Raw genomic sequence first — 6,013 nt, 5'->3', positions numbered from 1 at the left:
ATTTATCTGTCCCAGAGCATCTGAAGACTCCTGCTGCTTTGTGTGGCTATGGAATCATCTATTAAGCCACTTCAGTTGAATTCTGGGTACAGCCACCAGCATGCCATTCAACATTAGATTGTTTTTACAAGTTCATGAAACAATTCCTTGGGCTTGTCTTCAGCCGAGATGTGGTCATCTGGTTTTTGAGGATACTTATGAAGGAACTCTTTGTGTACTGTAGCAGAGATGTCAAGAAGAAGACTTCCCATCCCTCAGAGAATATCTCCCCCGTCAGATGCTTGGCTTCGCTTCCTGCCTCATGCCACCCTGACTGCGTCCAGTGCCCTGTGTCTTCTCAAGCCCACTGCTCAGGTACTTAGCCGTTGGCTCAGTTTTTATTTTTTAAGTTAGGAAGATGAACAGTAGTAGAAGAAGAGGAGTAAGGTAAGCCTGCCTCTGGTTATCTGTTCAGGGTTTTAAGAAAGCTGTTGTATTGAAATTAGCATTATGCCTTGAGCACCAGGGGCAGGAGGTAATGTGAAACTTTGTGCATAGGAGAAAGTATTTTGGCCTTTGGTGACACAGGGGTAGGAGAAGATGCTGATTATTATCACTAGGCTTTCAAATTTATTGTGTGTGTAATGAACAGATAGACATTACTTTTCCTATTGAGTCCATTCACACCATAAAATGCCATAAGAGATTGAATGAAATGCTAGGCTAGCATGAAATAACAGGAAACAATGATTTCCAGTTCAGATGAAGCAATTAGCCATTTGTATCTTTTCTTGTAGAAATAAATCTGTACTTCCCTTCTTAGTCATGAAGTAGGGCTGCGTCTGTCTACAGGGTAGTCTGGATGTCAGTATGCCCCACCCCCTTCCCCTTGAACTCAGCCTGTGCTGAGCTCTTCCTGATTGGAAACTACTAGAGGAGATGAAGGAATTTACTTGGTGATATGGGAAAATCCCTTTCACCTTGTTATTAAAAAAGAAAATTGGAGGCTGGAGGGATGGGTTAGCAATTAAGGTGTTTGCCTGCAAAGCCAAAGGACCCAGGCTTGATTCCCCAGGACGCACATTAGCCTGATGCACAAGGGGGTGCATGCATCTGGAGTTAGTTTGTAGTGGCTAGAGGCCCTGGCTCACCCATTCTCTCTCCCTCTTTCTCTGTCAAATAAATAAATAAAAATAAAATATATTTTAAAAAGCAAATTAAGCCAGGTATGGTGGTGCACGCCTTTAATCCCAGAACTTGGGAGGCAGAGGTAGGTGGATCACCATGAGTTTAAGGCCAACCTGAGACTACATAGTGAATTCCAGGTCATCCTGGGCTAGAATGAGACCCTACCTCCAAAAACTTAAACAAAACAAAACAAAAATACAAAAGCAAATTGGCATTATTCAGATTACTCTGGTGGGGGAAAAATTTCTTTTTCAGAGATGCAGAACTCTTAATGGCATAGTTTTTGTTTTGATTTTTGCTTCTTATCCACTTTATCTTGAATGGAAATCTAAAATATCAAGTGATTATAAATTTATGTTTGTTTGAAAATATGGTATTATATCCCTTAATATCTGAAGCATGCTTCTGAGTAGGATTTCATTATTCACTATAGGACAATGAAACCCACAAACTCTTACATGTGGAAGAATATGGATTAATATGGATTTCAAAAGTACTTGAAAAAACATTCTTTTTTTTTTTCTCTCTCTCTCTCTCTCTCTTTTAGAAGCCTACAAGTACAGCTCAACAGTACAGTTCTTGCCTACTAAGTACGAGGTCCTAGGTTCAGTCTTTCAAACCACAAAATTTTTTTAAATACTGTTTTGCCATTTTTTCTCTTTGCTTGTGCTCCCACCAGCTCCTCACTTCAGGCTGACTGCAAATCCTTGGCTTCAGAACTCATTCCTCCACTTCAATGAGAAGTATGCCTTGGCTCCTAAGGGTGTGGAAATGTACCAATGATTCTTACTTGAGTGTACACCAAAATCACATGTGGCATGTCAAAAGTGCTTGTTGCTGTTCCCTCTCCCCAAAGGCAGATTCATATTTGAATCAGGTTCATGGATTTGCATTTTAATCCACTTTCCAGCTGATCCTCATGCAAAAGAAAAAAAAATCTGAAAGGCTTGAAACCTGTCCTTGAATATGGCCTATATTTTTCTCTTCCATGAATACTTTTTCTCCCATTCTGAAAACAAGTGTACCTAAGAATAAATACACAGTTAAAAGAATGAGCTATTTGGAGATAATGTTTTCTCACAGTTAGAAATACATTTTTAGGGGCAGGGGAGATGGCTCAGTGGTTAAAAGTGCTTGCTGGCAAAGCCTACTGACCCAGTTTTAGTTTCCCAATACTTATGTAAAGCCTCTTTTGGCCCAAACTTATATATATATATATATATTGACAACTTCTATACTTACAGACAACAAACCATGGTATTTCCCTCCCCTCCCCCACTTTCCCCTTCATAACTCTGCTCTCCATCATATCCCCTTCCTCTTTCCATTAGTCTGTCTTTTAATTTGATGTTATCTTTTTCTCCTATTATGAGGGTCTTGTGTAGGTATTGCTAGGCACTGAGAGGTCTTGGATATTGAGGCCAATTTCTGTCTGGACAGTTGTATGTAAGGAGTGGTACCCTAACTTTGGCTCCTATATCCTTTCTGCCACCTCTTCTGCAATGGACCAAGCCTTGAAGGGTGTGAGATGTTTCAGTTCTGGACTCTCCTCTGTCCCTTCTTCTCAAGCACTATGTTGCCTTTTGGGTTATTCCAGTGGTCATCGTCATCTGAAAAGAGAAGCTTCTCTAACCAGAAGTGAGATTAGCATTAATATATGAATATGAACATTAAGTGTAATGCTTTCAGGGCAATTTGTTGAGAGTAATGTATGCATTTATCCAGACAAGAGCAGGCTTTATACCCCTAAGGCTCATGACCTCCCCTGCCATAGGCTTTTGATTAGGTTTTCAGTGTCAAACATGTATTTCCTCCCATAGAGCAGGTCTTCAGTCCAATTAGAGAGCAGTTGGTTTCCCCCAGAGCAGACATACCACTATTGCACTCGTTCAGACATTTGGCCTCTCTGGCCAAACTTGAGGCCTGCAGTGCCCACTCTTCACCACTGATGACTTCTGTCTCCCATAAGACTGCATACAGTGCAGCTTTTTCCAGCTTTCAGTTGGCTTGTCTACAGGGAGAAGGTTTTCTGCTTAGCACCAGCTTGATTTCTCAGTGACTTTTCCACTCAGGCATTTGAAGTCTTCGGCAATAGGCTCTTACTATCTCTTTCTCAAGGGAAACCAAGGGCCTTGGTAATAGCTTATAATGTTTTGGAGGCAACAGGGACCTCCCTGGCCAATAATTCACTGGAAGGTATCCCATCTCTGGTACTGAAAAATTTCAAGTAACAATGTATGGCTTCTAGATGTGCCATTATTTAAGAAAGTAGATTTTCATATGTCTTATTCAGAATATCTTGAATTTTGAATGACCCTCCCCCTACCCTACTTTATTCTTTCTCTTCCCCTGACTAGTTTAGGTCTTTCTCCTCCCTGTAATCTGTTCTATTTACATATATACAATACCATCCCCTAAAGTCCTTCCCTCTCCTCCCTCCCTTATAGCCTTTTTCTAGCATATGGCCTCTGCTACTGTTGGTTCTAGCTCACATACAAGTCTATACATTTGTAGCTAGGATCCATATATGAGAGACAACATACAATGTTTGGCTTTCTGGGCCTGGGTTACCTCACTTATTATAATCCTTTCCAGATCCACCCATTTCCCTGTGAATTACATAATTTCATTTTTTTTTTTAACCACTGAATAGAACTCTATGGTGTAATTGAACCACATTTTTATTATCCATTCATCTGTGGATGGACATCTAGGTTGGTTCCAATTCCTAGCTATTGTGAATAGAGCAGCAATAAACATGGTTGTCCAAGTATTTCTAAGGTAGTGAGAAGAGACATTAGGATATATGCCTAGGAGTGCTATAGCTGGATCATATGGTAAATCTATTTTTAACTGTCTTAAGAATCTCCAGACTGCTTTTCACAATGGCAGTACCAGATTACATTCCCACCAACAGCGTAGAAGGTTTCCCCTTTTACTGCATCCTCACCAACATTTATTGTCATTTGCTTTCTTTTTTAAAAAAATATTTATTTTTATTTTTATTTATTTATTTGAGAGCGACAGACACAGAGAGAAAGACAGATAGAGGTAGAGAGAGAGAATGGGCGTGCCAGAGCTTCCAGCCTCTGCAAACGAACTCCAGATGCGTGCGCCCCCTTGTGCATGTGGCTAACGTGGGACCTGGGGAACCGAGCCTCGAACCGGGGTCCTTAGGCTTCACAGGCAAGCGTTTAACCGCTAAGCCATCTCTCCAGCCCTCATTTGCTTTCTTGATGGTAGCCATTCTGACAGGAGAAAGATGGAATCTCAAGGTTTAATTCACATTTCCCTGATGGCTAAGGATGTAAAACACTTTTTTGGATATTTATATGTCATCTGTATTTCTTTTGATGAGAACTCTCTATTTAGTTCCATAGCCCATTTTTTAATTGGGTTGTTTTTTGTTCTATTTTGTTAGTTCTTTGTATATTCTGGATATTAATACCCTGTCAGATGTGTAGCTGGCAAAGATTTTCTCCCATTCTGTAGGTTGTCTCTTTGCTCTATTCACAGTGTCCTTTGCTGTACAAAAGCTTTGTAACTTTATAAGATCCCAGTGGTTGATTAGTGGTTTTATTTTCTGAGCAATTGAGTTATATTCAGAAAGTCACTACCTATGCCAATATGTTGAAAGGTTTCCCCTACCATTTCTCTGAGCAATTTCAGAGTTTGAGGCCTGATATTAAGGTCCCTGATCCACTTGGATTTGATTCTTCTGCATGAAGAAAGACAAGGATCTATTTTCATCTTTATACATATAGATATCCAGTTTTCTCAGAAGCACTTGTTGAAGAGGCTATCTTTTTGCCAATGAATATTTTTGGCATTTTTGTCAAAAATCAGATGGCTGTAGCTGCCTGGATTAACATCTGGGTCTTCTATTTTTTTCCATTGATCTACATGTCTGTCTTTGTGCCAATACTATGCTGTTTTTGTTATGATGGCTTTGTAATATAGCTTAAAATCAGGTATGGTGATCCCACTAGCATTGATTTTGTTGCTCAAAATCATTTTGGCTATTTGAGGTTTTTTTGTGCTTCCAAGTGAATTTTAGGATTGTTTTTTCTATTTCTATGAAGAATTCCATTGGAATTTTAAAGGGGACTGCATTAAATATGTAGATTGCTTTTGGTAAGATTGACATTTTCACAATCATGATTCTTCCAATCCAAGGACATGGAATGTCTTTTCATTTCCTTGTGTCTTCTGTAATTTCTCACTTGAGTGTTTTAAAGTTTTCTTTGTAGAGATCCTTCACTTCCTTGGTTAAGTTTATTCCAAGGTAATTTATTTATTTTTGAGGTAATTGTGAGTGGGAAAGATTTCCTGATTTCATCTTCCAAATGTTTGTTGTTAGTATATAGGAAAGCTCCTGATTTCTGTGTATTTATTTTGTATCCTGCTATGTTGCTAAAAGTGTTTATCAGCTCTAACAGTTTGCTGGTAGAGTTTTTACAGTCTTTTATGTATATAATCATATCATCTGCAAATAGTGATAATTTGATCTGTTCCTTTCCAATTTGTATCCCTTTTATGAGTGTCTCTTGCCTTATTGCTATAGCTAAGACTTCCACTTTTTTTTTTAAATAAAAGTGGGGACAGTGGCATCCTTGTTTTGTTCCTTAATTTAGTGGAAAAGCTACAAGTTTTTCTCCATTTAGTATTATGTTGGCTGCAGGTTTGTCATAAATAGTTTTTATTATGTTGAGATACGTTTATTCTAGTCCCAGTTTCTGTAATTTGAATCTATTTGAATCCTTTTTGATTTCTTCAATGACCCATTGATCATCCCATAGTGTACTGTTTAGTCTCCATGAGTTTCTGTATGCTCTGTTACTTTTCT

This window comes from Jaculus jaculus, chromosome 16 (assembly GCF_020740685.1).
Source record: "Jaculus jaculus isolate mJacJac1 chromosome 16, mJacJac1.mat.Y.cur, whole genome shotgun sequence".
Taxonomy (NCBI): Eukaryota; Metazoa; Chordata; class Mammalia; order Rodentia; family Dipodidae; genus Jaculus; species Jaculus jaculus.
The sequence above is the reverse complement of the archived record's forward strand: the minus strand, read 5'-3'. Positions refer to the sequence as shown.